General features: G+C 44.4%; 1 long non-coding RNA gene across 3 annotated transcripts in view; it reads left to right on the top strand.

Annotated features, from left to right (window-relative positions):
• The window catches only part of LOC146404765 (uncharacterized), a 102215-nt gene that overhangs the window by 3279 nt on the left and 75943 nt on the right, over window positions 1-22993 (top strand). For all 3 annotated transcript variants that reach the window (XR_014841807.1, XR_014841809.1, XR_014841808.1), the window contains exon 2: window positions 14798-14965. This is a non-coding gene — a long non-coding RNA (uncharacterized LOC146404765). The remainder of the gene's footprint in view (window positions 1-14797; window positions 14966-22993) is intronic.

Raw genomic sequence — 22993 nt, 5'->3', positions numbered from 1 at the left:
CTCTGTTCCTCCTAATTGTTTGACTTTGGGCAACACATGTGCCCAAGTAGAAGTTGGCACCAAACCTAAGGCAGCACTAAACTTTCCAACAGGGCAAACTCTCGTAATGTTTTGGTCAACCTAAGCGCATAAAACTTTTAGTGAGATAGATAAAATTGTGATGTGCTTTTTCAATCTATGAATTTAGTTATACATACATGTTTAATACTATTTATATGATATAAAAAGTTAATTTATAAATAATGGCTTTTTTCCCCCCACTCTCATATTTCATTAAAAAAGCCTAAACTCTTCACGCACCTCTTGGTCATCAGAGTGGTTATCACTATGACTAGACTCATTTATTAGGCATTCTCCCTTCCATCTGGATTGTTGGAGCTTCTCTTGAAACTTTTATGGGATGCTTTCCCTGGAAATTTTATCCCAAACCGCAAAGTGCCCATTTGAATAGCATTAGTCAGTTCATGCTTTCACTGGTCTCTCCAACATAACTACTCACTGTTCTGCTTTTTAAAGTGATCATAAAAGGCTTGTTTATAGCAACTTCCAGCATTGCAAATGTGAAGTCACATCCTCAGGAATAACTAACAAATCTGTGTTACATTTTCTCACCTACTTTTGTACTGAGTTAGTGATCTCCCAAAGCTTCCAAAGCTAAGAATTTAGAAAGCATTGTGTAACATGAGAGGCATTGCAAGGACCCTGTAATATTGTGATTTATGTTAAGAAATATATATTTGGTCTTTGTTCCCATTTCTGGCTCAGAGCTCCTGAAACCCTTGGAATTTCACAAGTGATAATAGCTGTAAAGGTGAAATGGGTATCTTTTGTTATTCCTATAATAAGCCCCTTTCAGACACACTTGAGTTATGTTAATGAGCTGATTTTTGGAAAGCCCCAAAATAACCTAAGGATGGGGGTTAGTTGCTAGGGGAGCCAACCTTGGGATTAGGAGATGAAATTTTCACTCCCACCAGTTTGACCTCTGAGGAAGGGAGAGGAGCTGAAGGTTATAGTCATTGATCAAATATGCATATGTAATGAAGCCATGAGTGGCACACCCCCAGAGAGGGCATGGAGCCTCTGGTGCCCCTTCCCATGTAACTGGCCCTATGCATCTTTCCATTTGTCTGTTCCTGAGTTATATCCCTTTTATAATAAATGGGTGATCTAGTAAGTATTTTCCTGAGTTCCTTGAGTCGCTCTAGCAAAATAATGGAAGCCAAGGAAGGGGTCTTGGAAACCTCTGATTTGTATTTTTTTTTCCTGTTTTTTTTGTTTTTTTTTTTTTTTTGTCTTTTTGCTATTTCTTTGGGCCGCTCCCGTGGCATATGGAGGTTCCCAGGCTAGGGGTTGAATCGGAGCTGTAGCTTCCAGCCTATGCCAGAGCCACAGCAACGCAGGATCCGAGCCGCATCTGCAACCTACACCACAGCTCACGGCAACGCCGGATCGTTAACCCACTGAGCAAGGGCAGGGATCGAACCCGCAGCCTCATGGTTCTTAGTCAGATTCGTTAACCACTGCGCCACGACGGGAACTCCAAAACCTCTGATTTATAAACAGTTGGTCAGAAGCACAGGTGACTACCTAGATTTGCCATTGGCATCTGAACTGGGGGCAGTCTTGAGGTTGAGCTCTTAACCTGTGAGATCTGTTCCCCAGTAGTGTCAGAATTGAGTTGAATTTTAGGCACCCAGCTGGTGTCACAGAATTGCTTGATGTGTCAAAAACCCTCACATCTGGTAACCAGAAGTACCAGAAGTATTAAGTGTTGGTAGGAAAGGAGGCACATAAGAGTGCATTTTTCATTTTCAGATCCCAAAATAAAATATTCTCCTCTTTGGGGGGTGGGGGCAATAATTTTAGGGGGGAAAAACCTTGCCTCATTGGTGAACATATATAGTGGTTAACATCTTTAGACTTTATATGGCCAAGTATAAAATGTAGGTAATAACTGTTACAATGAACTGTGGGCTCCTGGAGGGCAAGAATTTTTACTCCTACATCTAATTTATTCATCTTTGTCCTCTGTGCCCAGCACAGTGACTGGCTCATAACAAGTACTCAAGTATGTATTTCTTGGACAAGTGAATGAATCTAAAATTATTACTTTGTTTACAAGGAATGCATCCATTTCTATCTCCAAGTCTGTCTTGACCTTAGACTCTTCTCACAGGTCATGGTGTGGGAAGTGGCTCCAGTTAAGTGATTATGTAAGCTAATGTGTCACACCCAGGACTACAGGCCAGTTCTTGGAGCAGTGTTCCACATACAGGGATTAAAAAACCCACCTAAGTTCAAATGCATTATAATAGACAAGATCCTGATTTGGAAAGCTGCTACCTCCACTCCCGCTGGGCACAGTTTTGTAACTTGCCACATATATCTATGAAGCCCCAGTGGAGGCAGAGCAGAGTGTTCATACTGGGAGGCCAGTCTGGGCCTGCAGTGGGAGTGGGGAACCCTGGACACATTACTGAGAATAAAAGACTAGCAGCCAGAAATGAGTTTGAGTCGAAAGACCAAAAGAATATAGAAGCTGGGTGGCCCTTCCAGGGACAGGTCAGAACCTCTGTAGAAAGAAATCATGAGGGAGTTCCTGTTGTGGGTCAGTGGGTTAAGAATCCATGGAGTTCCCGTCGTGGCGCAGTGGTTAACGAATCTGACTAGGAACCATGAGGTTGCGGGTTCGGTCCCTGCCCTTGCTCAGTGGGTTGACGATCCGGCGTTGCCGTGAGCTGTGGTGTAGGTCGCAGACGCAGCTCGGATCCTGCGTTGCTGTGGCTCTGGCGTAGGCCGGTGGCTACAGCTCCGATTCAACCCCTAGCCTGGGAATCTCCATATGCCGCGGGAGCGGCCCAAGAAATAGCAACAACAACAACAACAACAAAGACAAAAGACAAAAAAAAAAAGAATCCAAGTAGTATCCCTGAGGATGTGGGTTCGATCCCTGGCCTTGCTCAGTGGGGTAAGTAAGGATCCAGCATTGCTGCAAGCTGCGGTGTAGGTAACAGACATGGCTCAAATCCTACGTTGTTGTGTCTGTGGCACAGGCCGGCAGCTACAGCTCCAATATGACCCTTGGCCCTGGGAACTTCTGTATGGCTCAAGTGTGGCCATAAAAAGAAAAGCAAAGAAATTAAAATAATGAAAGAAATCATGAGAAAACTTTCATTACCAGACAGGACATGGTCAGAAAACCAAAACTGATTTATATTTCCTTAAATGAGTATCACTCCACCACGTATTTTTTCAAGGACACTTTACCACAAGTCCTTATGTGCCTGTGAGTGTATGTGTGAGAAGCCTGTACCTAGTGGGGTACAAGATGTGCCAGTTTCCTGCCCTTAAGTAGCTGAAGAAACGGGATCAATAGGGAAGGAGAAAATGAAATTGGCTGAGTACCAGGCAAAATGGGTGCTCTGGCCCTGCTTCCAAACAGCTTAGATTGGAATTACAGCTTTCTTGTTGACCAGCTGACTAGCTTTAGCCAAGTTTGTAACATCTCTGTTCTGTTTCCTACTTTCAAATGTGGGTAATACAGTACCCACCTTGTGGGGTTGGGGTGCAGACTGCATGAGTGGATGTGTATTGTATTGGGTTAAAGTACCACAACAGCTTTGTTATTTCTCCCATCAATTTTTTTTTTTTTAGGGCCACACCTGCGGCATATGGAGGTTCCCAGGCTAGGGGTCCAATTGGAGCTATAGCTGCTGGCCTATACCATAGCCACAGCAACGCCAGATCCAAGCCGCGTCTGCGACCTACACCACAGCTCACGGCAACGCCGGATCGTCAACCCACTGAGCAAGGGCAGGGACCGAACCCGCAACCTCATGGTTCCTAGTCGGATTCGTTTCTGCCGTGCCATGGCAGAAACTCCTCCCATGAAATTGTGGAGTCTGCTTCTCTCCCCTTGAGCCTCGGCTGTCCCTGTCACTGGTTTGGACCACATGATCAGCAGAATAATGACCCCACAAAAGAGTGAGAGGTTGGAGTTCCCATTGTGGCTCAGCAGAAGTGAATCCAACTAATATCCATGAGGACGTGGATTCAATCCCTGGTCTTGCTCAGTAGGTTGGGGACCTGGTGTTGCTGTGAGCTGTGGTGTAGGTTGCAGACACAACTCGTATCCTGCATGGCTGTGGCTGTGGTGTAGGCTGTCAGCTGTAGCTCAGATTTTGACCCCTAGCCCGGGAACTTCCATATGCTGCAGGTTTGGCCCTAAAAAGCCAAAAGAAAAAGAGTGAGAGGTTGAGTGGCAGTTTCATGATGGGACAGAACCTCCACAGAGAGAAAGCATGAGAAAAAATAATAACCAGACAGGACAAGGTCAGAAAATAAATATTAAATTTTTATTTCCTTAAGTTTCCGTCATGGCTCAGTGGTTAACAAATCCAACTAGGAGCCATGAGGTTGGGGGTTTGATCTCTGGCCTCACTCAGTGGGTTGGGGATCCGGCCTTGCCGTTAGCTGTGGTGTAGGTTGCAGCCGCGGCTCAGATCCCGCGTTGCTGTGGCTCTGGCATAGGCCAGTGGCTATAGCTCCAATTGGACCCCTAGCCTGGGAACTCCATATGCTGGGGGTGCGGCCCTAGAAAAGACAAAAAAAAAACAAAAAAACAAAAAAAACATATATATATATATATATATATATATATATATATATATATAATTTCCTTAAATGGATATCACTCCACCAGATTTGGTGTCTGGTGGCATCCCTCTTCCTTGTTCATAGATGGCTGTCTTTTCCCAATGTCCTTACATGGCAGAAGGGGAGAGGAAGCTCTCTGGGTCTCTTGGGCCCCATTTATATGGGCAGTAATCCCATTTATGAGGGCTTCACCCCCATGACCTAATCACTTCCAGAAGGCTTACCTCCAAATACCTTCGCATTAGGAATTAAGTTTGCATTATGAATTTGGGGGACACACAGTGTAGCAGCAGGTATTATCATATCTGTGATAGTTAGAATTATCATTGCACAACTATTCCTCCTTTCCCCCTCCTACTATGACCAGAGTAGACTTGGCCTAGTAACTTGATTTGGCCTGTGGGATGTTAGCAGTGATGTTACCAAACCAAACTTGGCTCCACTCATCCGTGGAGAGTAAAGCCAATCTACTGACACTGTGTTGTGGTAAAGGACAGTGCAGCGTTTTTTGCAGGGCACCAAGCAAGGAGGCCAGGGCAGCTAATGCTCAAAACACCTGAACTCCCCAATGTTTCAGCAAAGCATTTTTCTTTCTTTTCTTTTCTTTTTTTCCCTATCTTTTTAGAGCCACACCTGTAGCATATGGAGGTTCCCAGGCTAGGGGTTGAATCTGAGCTGCAGCTGAGGGCTACACCACAGCCACAGCAATGCTGGATCCTTAACCCACTGATCAAGGCCAGGGATCGAACCCACATCCTCGCGGAGACTACGTCATGTTCCTAACCCACTGAGCCATAATAGAAACTCCAGCAAAGCATTTTTAAAGGCCAGGTGAGGGAGGGGAGCTACAGGGTATGTGATCAGCTTGTGCACAATTCTCTGATGGGTTGATGGTGAGGTAACAGGGTGGTATCACATAATCAAGGCTCAGGCTCCAGTAGATCTGGGGGCTCCGTGCTCATGGTCATCAGGTAGTTAATTTCTTCAATTTGGAGGGGATTTTAGCATCTGCAAAACAACTCAGGAAATGTGCATCAGATTCTATTATCTAAGTATTTCAGAGAGGAGCTAGAGCAGAGGATATGGTGAGGAGTCCATCCTGGGAAGGCCCCATAGGGTCCTGTTCTGTTACATTGACACAAACAGAAGCTGTAAATGTCAGCTTGGGCTTCTGCCATCACAAGATGCTGAGGAGGCCTCCAGGTCTCAGAGCAAGGAACAGGTGGAGCAGAGCCACCCAACCACCCCTCAGACCTTCAAGTGTGGGAACACATGATCATGTTTTATGCTGCTGAGTGGTGGTGGGGGTGGTTTTAATGCAGCAATAGCGGATTGATTCACAGTGTTTAGGTGAGAAAATTGAGGCTCAGAGAGCCTTGTTTAAAAACAAGAAAAGCTTGTGGAAATGTTCAGAGTAAGGAAGCTTTTTATTTAAAAAGTCAAATGAGAGTCCCTTTCCTAGGGCTGTCATAACAAATTACCACAAATTGTATGGCTTACAACACTGGAAACATATCATCTCATTATCTCACAGTTCTGGAGGCTAGTAGACGGCAACCAAGGTGTCAAGACCAGCAGTGTTCCTCCTGAAGGCTCTAGTGGGGAGTCCTTACTGGCCTCTTTCTAGTTTTTGGTGGTTCCCAGCAATCCTTGGTGTTCTTTGGCTTGTACAGGTATCCCCCTCTTTTCAAAGGTTCACCTTATGCCATTTCACTTTTATGAAAGACCTACATTCATATCTGTTTTTGCTAGCCGAAAGAAACCTAAAGAGATTTACCAAAAAAAAAAAAAAAAGGCAAAAAGACAAAATAGCTTTTAGCATTGGTTTTTCAGGAGCTGTTGTAGAGGCAGCACACCCGCAGCAGCAAGAATGGTACCGCCAAGCTCCTTCCCCAGGAACTATACTCAGCATCTCAGCATCAAACTGCCACAGCTTTGAAGTGTGTCTGTGAGCATCTGTGCTTTATCTCGATTTATTTTGGGCATTTGTTAGCAAGATGTATCCTAAGGTCATTGCTTCTTTGCTTTACATGATCTTTGCTTTACAAAATATTTCTTAGGAATGGTCTGCTTTCAGATAAGATGCATCACTCTTCTCTTCCTCTACTGTCACATGGCCTTCTTCCTTCCACCATCTGTGCATCTGATTTTCCTTTTTCTTAGGAGGACACCGGTCACTGGATTTAGAGCCTACCTTATCCTAGGATGACCTCATCTTAACTAATTACATCTGCAGAGACCCTATTTCCAAATAAGATCACATTCTGAGCTTCTGGGTGGACATGAACTTTGAGGGGTTGGACAAGGGGAACACTACTCAATCCAGTGCAATTCCTCTGAATACTATAAAACTGGAGATATCACTGGGCAGACTATGCTTAAAACAGGGCTTCAGGCAAAAATTTAGAGAGGAAATAGTTTAACACTTGAGGAAAACAAGTTGGGAAGACTTGGGGTAGAAGGAAAGACTAAGCCTCTGCTTAGACATTTCATGAATCTGTGACAGTTTAGGAGCTACGAAAGAGCACTGTTGAGTGCTGTTGCTCTAGGTCAGGTGACGGTGAGCATCCCTCACTTTGAATAAAACTCTCAAGCCATTTTAGATGCTCACACGATTAAGTGCCATTTTCCAGCCACTAGTGCCTCTGTCAGAGCCTTTTGTAATATGCTTCTGTCTTGATGAGCCCTTCACTGGAGACAGGGAGCCCTGGACACCAGATCCCTAATACCTGCTGTCCTCTGGGTGATTAATTCCTGGACTTATGGACCTCAGAAGTTTATGAAAATAAACATGCTCTGTGAGTCTTGGCAAGGATACTTTTGAATGTCTACAAGATGGCTATTTCAAAATCAACCTATGTGTGGACAAGACAAAGCTTGAAGTCCTTGACTAAGACATTGTGTGTGCCAAGTTCAAAAGTGGAAGACAATGCCTCTTGGGCTAGTTGATTCAAATACAAAACAGAAGGCAAAATGTTATTATGATATCAAGTTCCATTGGCTCAAATTTCCTTTAGCATGCATAGGCTCTGGGGTCAGGCAGACCTGAATTCAAATCCCTTTTGTGCTTCCCAGCAGTGATGAGATGATATAAACCTGTTCTGAGCCTCAATTTGAAAATCTATGGAATCGTCCAAACACCCACGTCAGAGGGCTGCCATGAAGGTTAAATGACAATGAAGAACCTAGAACAGAACCAGGTCTGAAGTGGGTCCTCACAATGTTAAAGGTTCAGTTTCATTGCCCTTATCTTCCTGCATTAGAAACAGGTGTCAAGGGATGGAGAAGTATTACTGTCACTGATCTCAGCAGAGTCCCCAGGAGTCTGGATTATGCATCATTCTCTTCTATCCCAGACTTTATCCTCGGCACATGCAAAATGCTGGGGGAGGAAGACCCTGGAATTAGGAGTCTGGAAGGAGTCTGGACAATGCAAAGATGAGGGACTAAAGAGACAAAATCACCAGGGAAAGCATTTTCTCTTTGAATGCGGTAGGCTTTTTGCCCCTTGTGGAAGAAAGTTAAGGCAGTGAAGGTCCTGCAGAGGAAGAGTGAAGACTGAAGGCTCCCTGGCAGGCAAGAGGAAGGGAAGTAAAGGGGTCTGCAGAGACTAGCAAGACGGGTCAAGCTGGAAGAGCCTGGACTGTCCCTTCAGGCTCAATTGGGAGAGCAGGGCAAATTGGAGAAGGACAAATGGAGTGACGACAAGCCAATCTGGTCCCTTCCTGGTAACAGGAAGTGGGGCCGCTAGGTCTGGGCCACCTCATATAATAATTAGAGCTAACATTTAAAGACCCCTTGCCATGGCTATATATCCATTCATTTATTCTGCATTACAACTCTATGAGGTAGTTACTTAGGCCCAAAGAAGATGTGGTTGCCAGTTCTGAAAGGTGATTCAGTGATCCTTACCTCCTGGTGCGACACCCCTAAGGACTTTCCTCTGATGCTGAACTAAGGGCCGCTCTGTCCCTAATACTTGCCTGTGACCCTGCCTTTGGAAGACATGTTTCTGTAGTTCTGGTGGCGTCTGCCCCTCCACCATTGGAAACAGATACAGAGACACTCCTACATTCTCCTGAGGTCCTGAACCAGCCTGGCCTGCCACTTCCTGTCTGTCCTCTGAGAGCTGGGAGAAGACAGGCATGATTCAGGTAGTGAAGGAGGACGGGGGTGAGGAGACTGCCCCCATCCCTGAATACACAACCGTCCTTGCTGTCAGGGAGTCGAAAAGTCTTAAGAGGGCAGAGTTTTTTGTTCTATCATTATGGTAGGTAAGAAATTTAAAGGGCAAATACCACTAGGAACAAGAAGTAGGCACTGACTTGAACTCACATTAAGTCTAAATGACTCTGAGAGCTGACTTCAGAGCAGGAAAAGACCAGAGACTGGGGCTGGGGTTGGGAGTGAGGGACGAAAAGAAGCCACAGAGGAAAGAAAAGGAAAGCAGAAAAGGAAGGCTTTATTTAGCCGACATGAACAACAGTTCTTCAGACAAGTCCTGTCTGGAAGCCCTCTTAAGGTCCATGTCCTAAAATCTCCAGATTTCAGCCTGGACAATGCCAGCTAAGTCACTGACTGAAGGGAGGGGGTGGCTGAAAGTGGCTGGATTCACTCGCCGCCGGACACACATTTGCCAGAAAAGGAAGTGGGGGTGTTGGGGACATTATTTCCACTTCCTGGATACACATTCAAACATGGAATAACTGAGTCCTAACAGGACAAGGCAATAAAATAATCGACCACCCCAGGCGGTACCACACCCAACACAATTCAGAATAGAGTAAGAAGTAGTTGTATTTTTAAGGCTTCCAAAGAGCAGTGCCTAGCTGCCACCTTAAATCTAAAGGACAACAAAGGTAGCTCTGGAATACTTTTTTAAAAAGCCAGCTCTGAAAAAGTTGGACACAACCTCTTTGCCTTTTAATAAAATTAAATAAATTGTGGTACATTGAGCCAGTGGACTACAATGTGACCTCTCCAGAAAGCGGGCTGTTTCTATGTAGTGCTATGGAAGGTTCACCAAGATAAATGTGAAAAAGGCAGAGGCAGAACAGTGTGGATAATACCCTACATAGTGTGCATAGTACATTTTACTACATTTGCACAGAATAATAACAGCCATATTCCTGTAGATGTGTAGAATGTCTCCAGAAGCACACACATCAATGTGTATGAGCTACTAAAAATAATAACGGGATTTAAATCAGGATAGCCATTCTCCTTACGGGGTCTGTTGAGGGGTGGGGGGCGGCGCATCTCTGATGCCGTGGATATTCTGTTCTTGACCTGGGTGCTGGTTACACGACATGTTTGGTTTGTGAACACTCACTGGTCTGTACTTATGATTTGTGCGCTTTTCTATGTTCACTTCCAAAAATTTTCTGAATAATAAGTACAAGGGAGTTCCTATTGTGGCACAGGGGAAATAAATCTGACTGGGAACCAGGAGGTTTTGGGTTTGATCTCCAGCCTCGCTCAGTGTGTTAAGGGTCTGGTGTTGCCCTGGGCTGCGGTTTAGGTTGCAGACAAGGCTCAGATCCTGCATTGCTGTGGCTGTGGTGCAGACAGGCAGCTGTAGCTCCAATTGGACCCCTAGCCTGGGAACCTCCATATGTCACCAGTGCAGCCTTAAAAAGCAAAACAAAGTTTCATCTGCTCTGTTACTTAAGCTTAAGGGAAAAAATAAAATAAAATAAATAAGTACAAGAATACAAAATATAATCTTAAAATACTTTTGAATGATAATGAAAACATAACTCCAAACTCAGGCAATGTGAGAGGCTCTCATTCCTTTCCCCAGCAGATTAGTCTTGACTCTCACTCACACACCCGATTCAGTGCAGGGGATGAAAGAGGCTTACGTTTCAGTGGTCCCCAATCTGGCCTCATTTACTCTTCCTTCACTCTGACCTCAGCCTCCTGTTTATCAATTGCTTCAGGACTTTTTTTTTTTTTTTCCCCTCAAAACAGATTAAGCCACAGTTGTTCATCTGTTCAACAAAGTCTGCCCGCTGTGCAGTCTGTAGCTCTGCAGGGTTGGGGTGGTGCAGAAAACCTGCTGGCTGTGAAACAGAAGGGGAGTTGTTTTATTTCAAGCCGGTACTTTTCAGCATGAGCAAGCATATTTCATGTTTAAAAAGAGAGAGAGAGAGAAGTGAAGACTTAATTCCTTGATATCTTAAATTGAAGAGGAAGAAAAGAAACATTCTTTTATTCATACAAGGTGGGGATATTTTTCTTAAAGGGGTCACAGATTGTCCCAGAAAGAAAAAAAATCAAGTGCACTCCAACCCCACTTTCAAATTTGATCCTAGGCATTCCCTTTAAGGAAAGTTGGGTGTCTGCCCAGGAAGTTTGGAGCAGTGGCCAAGAGTCACTCACACCTGGAATGTATAGCCTTCTGGAGAAGGGGCAAGAAGGAGCCTGGAGTTTACTGAAGACGTACTGTGTGCCAGGCACTGTGCTGACACTTGCACCATTATTCCATTCAGAACACAATCATTCTATGAAGAGGATACCACTACTTTGCCCATTTTACAAAAGGAAACTAAATCTTTGATCTCATCCTTGGTCATACTCTAGACACACCCTAATATGTAGTGGCTTAAAACACCACATTATCGGATTTGCAGGTGGTGCAGTGGGTTAAGGATCTGGTGTTGTCACTGCTATGGCTCGGGGCACTGCTGTGGTTTGGGTTCAATCCCTGGCCTGGAACTTCCACATGCCACAGGCATGACCAAAAAAAAAAAGAAAAGAAAAAAGAAAAAAAAAAGGATGCCAGGGCAAGCTGCGCCAAGGTCAAGAGGAGGGGCCCCAGTCTTCCCTCTGCCCACAGAAAGCAGCTGTTTTTCCTATAGAAGGTGGACATCTCAGGCACCACTGAGCTCAATGCCTGCAGAGCTTCAGAGATACCAGGTTTCCCTCCTCCTGATGGTTGATTCGTCCATCGTAAGATGGTGGGCCCTAACTGAACCTGGGCACATGGGTTAGGCATTCTTTGGAGGCTCTCTAACATGTGCTATTTGGAATCCTGAGCAGAGGTCTGTGAGCTTCAAATATAACTTTTTATCATGATTCCTATTAGAAATGAGAGCCCCAGCCACATTCTCCTGCCACCCATCATTGGCGAGTGTCCCTACAGTCACCCAGCCTCTCTGAAGACCCATTTATCTGCACAATCATCTTTGGTTCATCTCTGCAGTTATGTCCTTTGCTTCTCCAGATTTCTCTACTCTGCTGTCTGGAGCTATGAGACACAGATGCAAATGGTCTTCAGCAGGGCTCAAGACAAACCTAGTTATCCTTGGGGCATCGAGGTTCAGTCAAGGCCAGTCGGAGGAGGAGGCCTTCCCTGGGAAATGGCTGTCTTCTCGATAGGGCCTGGACAGGCTGTCATATTCCTGTAGCACTACTGCATCTTCTAGTCATTCCTCAAACACTCCATTGGTGCCTGCGCCTCGCCTCACCAGGCACTGCCTTCATCCTCTTCTCATTCTAAGCACCTCTTCCCCAGCCCCACCTACTTTCTATCCAGAGAGGCTCCCAGACCCCACCTCCAGTGTCATCAGTTATCTGCTTCAAGCATTCACAGAATGAAGAAATTTCACTATTAAATTTTAGAAAAAAGATTTTAGAGGTGAGGGCCTGAGGAGGCGGCTTAAAAAATCTGAATGCTTCAAATTAGAGAGTTTAAAACCTAATTACTCTTTAGACACAGGCCTGGAAATGGCCTCAGTCAATATTTATTGAATGATTATTGAATGATTAAGCAAACTTTATGTTCATACAGTTGGTAAATAAAAGGATTTTTCTAATTCCAATAAGCTAATCATTAGGAGAGATTGCAAGAGGGAGTTAATTAAGAGGATAGTTCTCAAACCTGTTTATCCATTCCAAATAATAGGCTTCTTAAAAATTTCAAGTGCCCTTAAATGTTTGCTAAAGAAAATCTAAGACTTGTCTCCATTAGACAAAATTTCATAGCAGTTGGTGTTGAGGCTTAAAGGTAATAACAGTGAATAGCTATTTTAAACAGACCTTTTCCTCATTTTTTTTTTTACCAATTCAAAATGATCTTTAGGGAGTTCCCGTTGTGGCTCAGTGGTTAACAAATCTGACCAGGAACACCAAGGTTGCAGGTTTGATCCCCGACCTTGCTCAGTGGGTTAAGGATCCGGTGTTGCCTTGGGCTGTGGTGTAGGTTGCAGATGTGGCTCAGATCCTTCGTTGCTATGGCTGTAAGCCAGCAGCTGTAGCTCTGATTGGACCCCTAGCCTGGGAATCTCCATATGCCGCAGGTGCAGCCCTTAAAAAGCCAAAAAAAAAAAAAAAAAAAAAGATCTTTAAACCTTTTGCCCACCACACATCAAAAAATGTCCTGGCAAAATAGAGCTTAAGAATAAACCTTAGAGTTCCCTGGTAGCCTAGTAGTTAAGGATCTAGTGTTGGCACTGCTGTGGTGCAGCTTCAGTACCCGGCCTGGGAACTTCTACATGCTGCTGGTATGGCCAAAAAACAATTTTTTTTAATTAAAAAAAAAGAATAAAGCTTAGTGTCTTCATCTGTCAAATAGAGATAGTAAGAGTGTATCACTGTTATATCATAGGGTGGTCGTTGAGACTTAAATGAGATCGGGACAGAAAAATATTTTGAGATATTTACAATTTCCCCCTATATTTATTTCCTGGAGTCCCTTGCTCTGCTCCAGATTCTGTCTGTAATCTTCCCTTATCGCCACAAAGTCAGTAGCATTTATTGCCTCGGGGGAGGAGTGATAAGGCAGAAAAACCAGAAAACTTGTAGGAGTGGTAAGAATGAGATCTTTTGAACTGCAAAAATTTAACCCTTGAATAACTGAAGCATCAAGTTTGTGCCGTAAATATTAGAAGTAGAAAAATGAGAGTTCCCATCTTGGCTCAGTGGTTAATGAATCCAACAACCATGAGGCTGCAAGTTCTATCCCTGGCCTTAAGGATCTGGCATTGCCGCGAGCTGTGGTGTAGGTCACAGACACAACTTGCATCCCGCGTTACTATAGCTCTGGCGTAGGCCGCCAGCTACAGCTCCGATTCAGCACCTAGTGTGGGAACCTCCATATGCCATGGGAGTGGCCCTAGAAAAGGCAAAAAGACAAAAAAAAAAAAAAAAAAAAAAAAAAGGGGAAATAGAAAAATGGAGAACAAGGCATACAAGAACTGTCCAGATTCTGGAAGAGAAAAGCAGAGGGAGGCAAAACATTGGTAGTAGGTCCCTGAGAAAGGGGCTTGCTCCCTAGTAGGAGGAGTTTGTCAGACTGAAGGGCCTGGCAGGGGAAGGGGGTGGGGTGGCACTCTGAAGGTGCTGGAAACTGGCTTGTGCCTCGTGAAGTGGGAGGTGATTTTGAGGTGCCAGAGAGACCATGGCTTTGAGGTGGAACGTCAAGTCCAGCAACTTGGACTGATACAGTTAATTCGCCACATTGCAACCTACAGAAAGGAGGCTTCCGCCCATGTCCAGTCAACTGGAAACACCAGGCAAGGAATCCTAATACCACCTAATCACAGTCCTCCAACTCAGTTTTAGCCAGCTCATCTTGCCCTAGAAAACAGGACCTGCTTGCCTTATAAGGGTCTTTGACCTCTTAGCCAATCACAGCCTTTCCGCTTTGCCTCTTTTAATGCTTCTAAACTTGCTTTGGCCCAAACATCCTCAGGAAGAGGGCCCTGCTGCTTTTGAGGCACTGCAACTCCCCCAGCCTGTGGGTTGGTTTCCCTTGAATAAAGGACATCAGACTCAAATTATTTTATTTTGTCATTTGAGAGGATGTAATGGCAGATGCCACAAAGGATAGATGAATAATCAAGACATTGAATCCCAGCTACTCCCCATCACCTGGGAACTTAGACAAAACCTTGAATAGAGCAGGGGCCAAATCAAGTGACATTAAGCTTCCGACATGATCAGAATGGGCATTAGAAATAGAAATTAAAGCTCTTTATAGAAAAGGTAAATTAAATGGCATTATTCAATTCCGCATATGTTATCCAGACCTTGAGATCTGCCCTCACTCAAAGAAAATCCATGTAAGTGCCTGATGTAGAAGGTGTATTCAATAAATGCTAATTATCATTATTATTATTACCTTTTATCCTAGGAAAAGACACTGAAGAAGTCCTATTACCTTCTTTTAGAGAAACAAAGGAGAAGAGTCCACTTTATTCCCTCCCAGGGACACCAGGTTAATACTATGAACAGCCACGGTGGGAAAGTGGACATGGACAATCCAGAGGACAGCAGTAGAGTGTCTCCCATGACCGGTAGGGTAAGTAAGTTCCCTCTTTTCTTTTTAAAGTTTTTTTTTTTTTTTTTTTGTCTTTCTAGGGCCACACCCGTGACATATGGAAGTTCCCAGGCTAGGGATCGAATCAGAGCTACAGCTCCTGACCTATGCCACAGCTGCAGCAATACCATATCCATCCATGTCTGTGATCTGTACCACAACTCATGGCAGTGCTGGATCCTTAGCATGGCCAGGGATCGAACCCACATCTTCATGGATACGAGTCAGGTTTGTTACTGCTGAGCCATGACAGAAACTCCCTCTTTTTAAAGGTTGACTTGATTACTTATGGACTATGTATTCATCAGAGTCAGCTTCCTTTGGCTCACACTGAATTTCCCATCCTCTCCTGGAGGTTAGATGGGATCATGTGACCAATTCTGGCTGGTGAAATGAGGCAAGAGTAAGATGCTACTTCTTGCACCCTAAAAGCCTCTCATGTGATTCTTGACAACTGGAAGCAAGGTAGTTTGAGGACCTAGGAGTCAGGCAGAACTACAAACAGGAAGGGCATGGGTTCCTGAGAAGCCCTTTGGAGGAGAAACATGGAATAAGGACACTTGGCTTGCACTGTTCCTAAGTAAGAAATAAACTTTCCTTGGGTTAAGCCATTAAAATATGGGGGCTGTTGGAGTTCCCGTCATGGCGCAGTGGTTGGCGAATCCGACTAGGAACCATGGGTTTGCCAGTTCAATCCCTGGCCTTGCTCAGTGGGATGGGGATCCGGCGTTGCTGTGTGCTGTGGTGTGGGTCTCAGACACGGCTTGGATCCTGAGTTGCTGTGGCTCTGGCGTAGGCCGGCGGCTTCAGCTCCGATTGGACCCCTAGCCTGGAAACCTCCATATGCCGTGAGAGTGGCCCAAGAAATGGCAAAAAGCAAAAAAAAAAGGGGGGGGGGCTGTTTGCCATAGCATTCAACTCTAATATACACTGCATAAAAGCGTGAGTTTGTTGAGTTCCTTCCAAGCGTGATTGTGGCTCCCTCCTTCTGTACCCCTGCCTTTGTCCCCTGTCATGACACAGACATTTTTAGCATCCTTCCCAGAAGTCAGAGAGGCATGATTGCAAGAGCAGCCTACTTGCCTCCTAAATGTCCTTTGGGATTTAAGCATTTAAAAGAGTGAGCATGAGGTAGTTTCATTTTAGGAGCTCAAAAATCCTAGATAGATAAAATTTTAGAAATGGAAGGCACATATGTAGTCATCTGGTTCAACCATTAAAAAATGAGGAGGAAACCCAAGGCTTAGATATGAAGTACAGACATAAGTCCACAGGCTGGATAGCCCTGATACCAGAATCAGCACCCACTTCCTCAGAGCTCCATTCATCGTTGCTATAGATCCATCTAGCATAGCATCAGGCTAACAGCTCAAGCTTTGGAATTGGACCAAGCTGGGCTATAATTCTGGTTTCTCTCTTACCAGGTGGACCATCTCAGGAATAGCATTTGACATCTCTAAACAGCATTTAACCTCATCTGTAAAACAGAGATAATAATAATAGTACTTTCCTCTTAGTGTTGTTAAACCAGTGAAACAGATTAATGCACTTAGAGTGCTTAGCACACATCTGACCCTAATAAAATTTTATGATGTTAGTTTCTGCTGTTATTTAAAAGAATACCAAAGTTGTATAAAACAATGCAGCAGCCTTAATCGAACAACATCCCACACAGCTGGAGGATTACTTCTGCATTCTCTATCATGCTTTTGAAGGAGTTCAGGACATGCCACCCCAAGATATACTGCTTCAGTGTATTGATTATTTTGAGCTGAAGGCACTTCAAATGCAGAGAGAAGCTTTTCTGAATTCTTCTTATCTGCCTGAAGACAGATCCTCCAAAAGGAACTCAATTGTCATAAATCCCCTCCCCCAGGAAGTTGTTTCATTAACCTAGGAAGATCAGCTCTTATCACAGAAGAAGAGACTGGAAGTCCACATCACACCCAGACATACTTTGTCACAAATTATTCTGTCTTCTGTTCTTCTAAGGGCCCATTTATCTTTCCTAAAAATCATTTCCTCTCCCCTAAGGGACTTGTATACCCCTTCCCTTCCCCTATAAGAGGGCACATATACTCTCAAATCCCATCACTTTTCTCCCCTCTGTGATGCCCATGTCCACGTAATGTTAAAAATTAATGTTTGTTGGAGTTCCTGTCCTGGTGCAGTGGAAACAAATCTGAAGTGAGGTCCCTGGCCTTCCTCAGTGGGTTAAGGATCCAGCATTGCCATGAGCTGTGGTGTAGGTCGCAGACACAGCTCAGATCCTGTGTGGCTGTGGTTGTGGTGTAGGCTGGCAGCCACAGCTCCAATTGGACCCCTACCCTGGGAATCTCCATATGCCACGGCAGCGGCCCTAAAAAGAAAAAAAAAAAAGAAAAAAAAATTAGTGTTTGTGCATTTTTTTTTCTTTTGTCTTTTTAGGGCCGCACCTGCAGCATATGGAGGTTCCCAGGCTAGAGGTCAAATCGGAGCTGTGGCCACAGACCTACACCACAGCTCACGGCAATGCCAGATCCTTAACCCCCTGAGCAAGGCCAGGGATTGAATCTGCAACCTCAGCGTTCCTAGTCAGGTTCGTTAACCACTGAGCCACAGTGGGAACTCCAGTGTTTGTGTATTTTTTCTCCTGTTAATTTGCCTATTGTCTATTTATTTCATAGACTCAGCTAATGAATCTAGGAGGGTGGAGGGAAAGTCTTTCCTCCCCTACACTTCTTTTGGGGGCATTGAGTCCTTACTTTATGTGTCTAACTCTTCCCTCTACCAGATGGTACATTTCTTGTTGCGTTAATCTCTTGCTATGTCCCTCATGGCACAGGAGTGTGACTTGTACAAGATAGGTGCTCCCTTGAAGTTTGTTGGGGAGCAGAGTCTGGCCTGGAGAAGATGAATGTAAACAGCTTATGAGTCTCTAACACCCTGTTCTTGGCTAGGGTTGATGAGGCCCCATGCCTGCCTCCTCTTCAGGGCTCTAGTTCCTGTTTTGATGAAGAGAAGGCAGTCACTCCTGAATAGCTGGATGGCTCTCATTAGAGAACATGAGAGGAGACCTTGACCTTGAAAAGCTTCTAGAGAAGGTGGTGGCCCCAGAAACGCCCAACCAATTCTGGCCACCAGCAGACAGACTTAATTTACTAGGCTTTTTCTTGCTGCCTTAGCAGCTTCAAACTCAGGACAAGAATTGCTTTATGCAAACCAGAAGGCTGGAAAGTCTTGACAAGTCTAGCTCCTTGTTCTGGGGCCTACAATTCCCATTTGTCTACACCCTGCCTCTAGAGGCTGGCCTTGCTTTCAGAATCCTGACCATTTCACTTTCTATCAGCACCTCTGGAGCAAGAAGAGTTGGGGAGTGTGAAACAAATTAAACTGACTGAAGTTTTGGAAAATGGGAAGATTCGAAGCTACTTTTGCAAGAATCTGTCTCACTATATATTTTTTTTTGTTTTTGTTTTTGTTTTTTTTATTATCTGGGTGAATCAGAATTTTCCAAGGCCTCTTCAGTCCAAAATACTCCCTGAGCAGTCAGAACTCAAAAATCCTTGGCTTAGGCCCCACTTGAATAACCAGAATCTCGGGCCTCCTCCAGTGAGATTTTTGGAGGCCCCAGAGGAGCACATGAGTTCACTCTTGGTCCTCACAGCCAAGGTGAGCATAGATGCTGCCATTCCTGCTAGAGGCTGAGGTCCCAGTCTCAGGGTAGAGACCTCAGGATCTGAGGCTGCCAATCCTGGAGCTGCCAGCTTTATAGCCTTTGCTCCCTGAGGTCCTTACTACCATGTGAGCCACTCTGTGGACCCCTCAGATGGAGTAAAATGGACCTCTCCCCAGTCCACATGGGACAGTGGCCCCTGCACACCTAAGTAACCTCTGTCCATGCTGCTCCATGCACTTCAGACCCAAGGCCAAATGGGTCTGGCAGGGCTGTGATATAGTAGGATCTTTGGCTAAACAAAACTTTTTTTTTTCCCCTTGAAGCAGCAATTTAAGGGCTAACAGCTGTTTCTGAGGCTTGGTAGAAGCAGGAAGTCATCTTGGGGAGATTTTCTTTGTCCTAGGAAGATACTTGGAGTGGCTCCTCTTGGTCATCGAATGTAAAAGCTTAGAGATGCTCCCTGTCCTGAATGTAAAAGCTTAGAGATGCTCCCTGTCCTGGAGGAAATGGTGCAGCAAGATCTTTTGTGGAAGACAAAGGCCTCCACCCCTTCTCTTGTGGAGTTGATCTCAAGAAAAAGAGGGGGGCCAATATGCAAGAAGGCCCAGGTGCTCTGGGTTAGTGAGGTGGTGGATTAGAAAGGAGGACAGGAGAAGTTCCCATCATGGCTTAGCGGTTAATGAACCCAACTAGGATCCATGAGGATGCAGGTTTGATCCCTGGCCTCAGTCAGTAGGTTAAGGATCTGGCACTGCTGTGAGCTGTGGTATAGGTTACAGACATGGCTGGGATCTGGCATTCCTGTGGCTGTGGTGTAGGCAGACAGTTACAACTCTTGATTTGACCCCTAGCCTGGGAACCTCCATGTGTATTGTCATTGCAGAGGCTTGAGTTGTTGCTGTTGCCAAAATTCTGTCTGTGGTGCCAAAGAGCGTTTTGGGTGAAGGAGAAAAAGATACCTTTCATTGCTTTGCCAAACAACTGGGGACCACAGCAGGGTAACACCTTAAAGACTGTGACCCCCTAGGGAGAGATTAGGAGGTGGTTTTATACTTTGGGGAGTGGAAAATAGGCTGCAGATAAGGATCAGGGTAAGGCAAGCTTGCATTGTTTCTCAAAGCTGGTGTTTAGCAGCCCCAGGACTGGTTTTGGTGGTCCGCCTTCTTCCTTGGAATGAAGAATGCTTCATGCAGTAGTTAACACTTACCATTTGTTGGGGCTTTTAGTTCTGCAGAAGGTCTCAAATATATTGTCGTGTATGTTCCTCCAGTTGGAACCGGGACCCTGCCCCAAGGCTGCACTGCTTCTCCCTGGTCTCTGCATCTCCTCCCTTTCCTAATTAGCAACTGTTTGAACCTACCCTTTGGAACTCAGGGAAGGTCATGGAGGCTGAAGCTTATTTCCTAAAAACAGGAAATTGAGGACACAAAGTCTCCACACAGGGCCCTAGCTCAGTTACACTGTGGTGAGAGTTCAATCCCTGGATCCCTGGCCTGGAAACTTCCACATGCCACGAGTGCTGCAGTGTGGATGAACTTTGAGAGTATTATGGTAAGTGAAATAAGCCAGACACAAAAGAGCAAATACTGTGTGTCCACTTATATGAGGTACTTAGAATAAACAAATTCATAGAGACAGAAAGTAGAATGGTGGTTACCGGGGACTAGGAGAAAGAGGGAAAGGGGAGTTATAATTTCATGGATACCATTTCAGTTTGGAATGCTGAAAAAGTACTGGAAGATGAATAGCGGTGATGGTTTGCACAGCAATGTAAAGATACTTCACACTGAACTGTATGCTTAAAAATGGTTAAAATGGGAGTTCCCGTCGTGGCTCAGTGGTTAACGAATCCGACCACCATGAGGTTGTGGGTTCGATCCCTGGCCTTGCTCAGTGGGTTAAAGATCTGGCGTTGCTGCGAGCTGTGGTGTAAGTCGCAGACGCATCTAGCCTGGGAACCTCCATGTGCCTCGGGTACGGCGCTATAAAAGACAAAAAAAAAAAGTTAAAATGATGAATTTTATGTTATGTATATTTTACTATACACACAAAAATACAGTGTCAGGGAGGCAGTTTGAGATTTTTCTTATGTTAGGCACAACTGAATCCCCCAAATTCAGAGTGGGTAACAAGAATATCTTTTTAAAGAAAGGTGCTGGACCTTCTAGGCAGGGCTTTTAAATTGAAAATAATCATAATCATAATCATAATAAGGAAGAGGTGGCTTGAAGCCCTGAAAGCAAACAAACAAAAAACCTACTGGAGTTCTGCTTTTCTGATTCTGTCAGGCACTCATCTTCAAGCAACTTGTTCTGAATGTTAGCAGTGAAGATTCTAGGGGAGCGTCTCCCTTCTCTTCAAACCAAGTGAAGGGATCCAAGAGGTGGAACTTGACAAGGTTTCCCTGTGAAGGGTTGCACATTATGCCACCCCAAAATGTGCCATTTTGGCATAAGAATTATTTTGAGCTAAAGTCAATAGAGATGAAGCAAATACAAGAGAAGTTCTCTGTTCTCCCTGTTTGCCTAAAAAAGTAGAATGTAAATTCATAAAGGTGTCCCCTCAACCCCCTTCTCGGAAGGTCAAAAATTAAACCTTGAGCACCAGAGGAATCTCCATAACAAACCTTGCTAATACCATCTTTGGTTTCCACTAGTTTCCCCATATATTTGCCTTCCCAATATTTGCCCACCTCAATATCCTTTTCCTTTGTCTTGTCACTTCTCTAAAATTTTATCATTTGTTCTTGTGTATATGTGCAGTGCACATGTTGATAAACTTCTTGGTTTTTCTCTTGTTATTCTGTCTTTATCAGTCTAATTTATAGAGCCCCGGCCAATGAACACAAGATAGATAGAGGAAAGGAAGAATTTTTTTTCCTCTCCTAGACCAGCAGTTGGGAGGACCAGAAAAGTTCAAAAGAGAGGTGCTGGCTGCCTCTGCTTCTGATCTGATGGGCCTTTATACACACACACACACACACACACACACACACACACACACACACACTATATATATATATATATATATACACACATATATGTGTAGTGGGAGGGCAGAGAGCTTTTCTTATATATATGTATCAGAAAGGAGCCTTCAGAGGGACTGGAAACTTTCCATGTCTTTTATTTATTTATTTATTTATTTATTTATTTTTTATTTTTATTTTTTTGTCTTTTTGCTGTTTCTTTGGGCCAATCCCGTGGCATATGGAGGTTCCCAGGCTAGGGGTCAAATCGGAACTGTAGCCACTGGCCTACGCCAGAGCCACAGCAACATGGGATCCGAGCCGAGTCTGCAACCTACACCACAGCTCACAGCAACGCCAGATCCTTAACCCACTGAGCAAGGGCAGGGACCGAACCCGCAACCTCGTGGTTCCTAGTCGGATTTGTTAACCACTGCGCCACGACGGGAACTCCTATTTATTTATTTATTTATTTTATTTTCCCACTGTACAGCAAGGGGATCAAATTATTCTTACATTACAATTACATTTTTTCCCCCACCCTTTGTTCTGTTGCAACATGAGTATCAAGACAAAGTTCTCAATGCTACTCAGCAGGATCTCCTTGTAAATCTATTCCAAGTTGTATCTGATAACTCCAAGCTCCCCATCCCTCCCACTCCCTCCCTCTCCCATCAGGCAGCCACAAGTCTCTTCTCCAAGTCCATGATTTTCTTTTCTGAGGAGATGTTCATTTATGCTGGATATTAGATTCCAGTTATAAGTGATATCATATGGTATTTGTCTTTGTCTTTCTGGCTCATTTCACTCAGGATGAGATTCTCTAGTTCCATCCATATTGCTGCAAATGGCATTATGTCATTCTTTTTTATGGCTGAGTAGTATTCCATTCCGAATCCAATCATCTGTAGATGGACATTTGGGTTGTTTCCATGTCCTAGCTATTGTGAATAGTGCTGCAATGAACATGTGGCTGCATGTGTCTCTTTTAAGTAGAGTTTTGTCTGGAAATATGCCCAAGAGTGGGATTGGGGGGTCAAATGGAAGTTCTGTGTATATATTTCTAAGGTATCTCCAAAATGTTTTTCATAGTGGCTGTACCAGTTTACATTCCCACCAACAGTGCAGGAGGGTTCCCTTTTCTCCACAGCCCCTCCAGCACTTGTTATTTGTGGATTTATTAATGATGGCCATTCTGACTGGTGTGAGGTGGTATCTCATGGTGATTTGGATTTGCATTTCTCTTATAACCAGCGATGTTGAGCATTTTTTCATGTGTTTGTTGGCCATCTGTATATCTTCTTTGGAGAAATGTCTATTCAGGTCTTTTTCCCATTTTTCCATTGATTGATTGGTTTTTTTGCTGTTGAGTTGTAGAAGTTGC

This window comes from Sus scrofa, chromosome 3 (genome assembly GCF_054392235.1).
Source record: "Sus scrofa isolate SSC_HxYL_T2T_F1_AM1 chromosome 3, Sscrofa_HxYL_maternal_Yorkshire_Landrace_v2.0, whole genome shotgun sequence".
NCBI classification, from domain to species: Eukaryota; Metazoa; Chordata; class Mammalia; order Artiodactyla; family Suidae; genus Sus; species Sus scrofa.
Note: the sequence above shows the minus strand (reverse complement) of the source record. Positions and strands in the feature narration are given on the sequence as shown.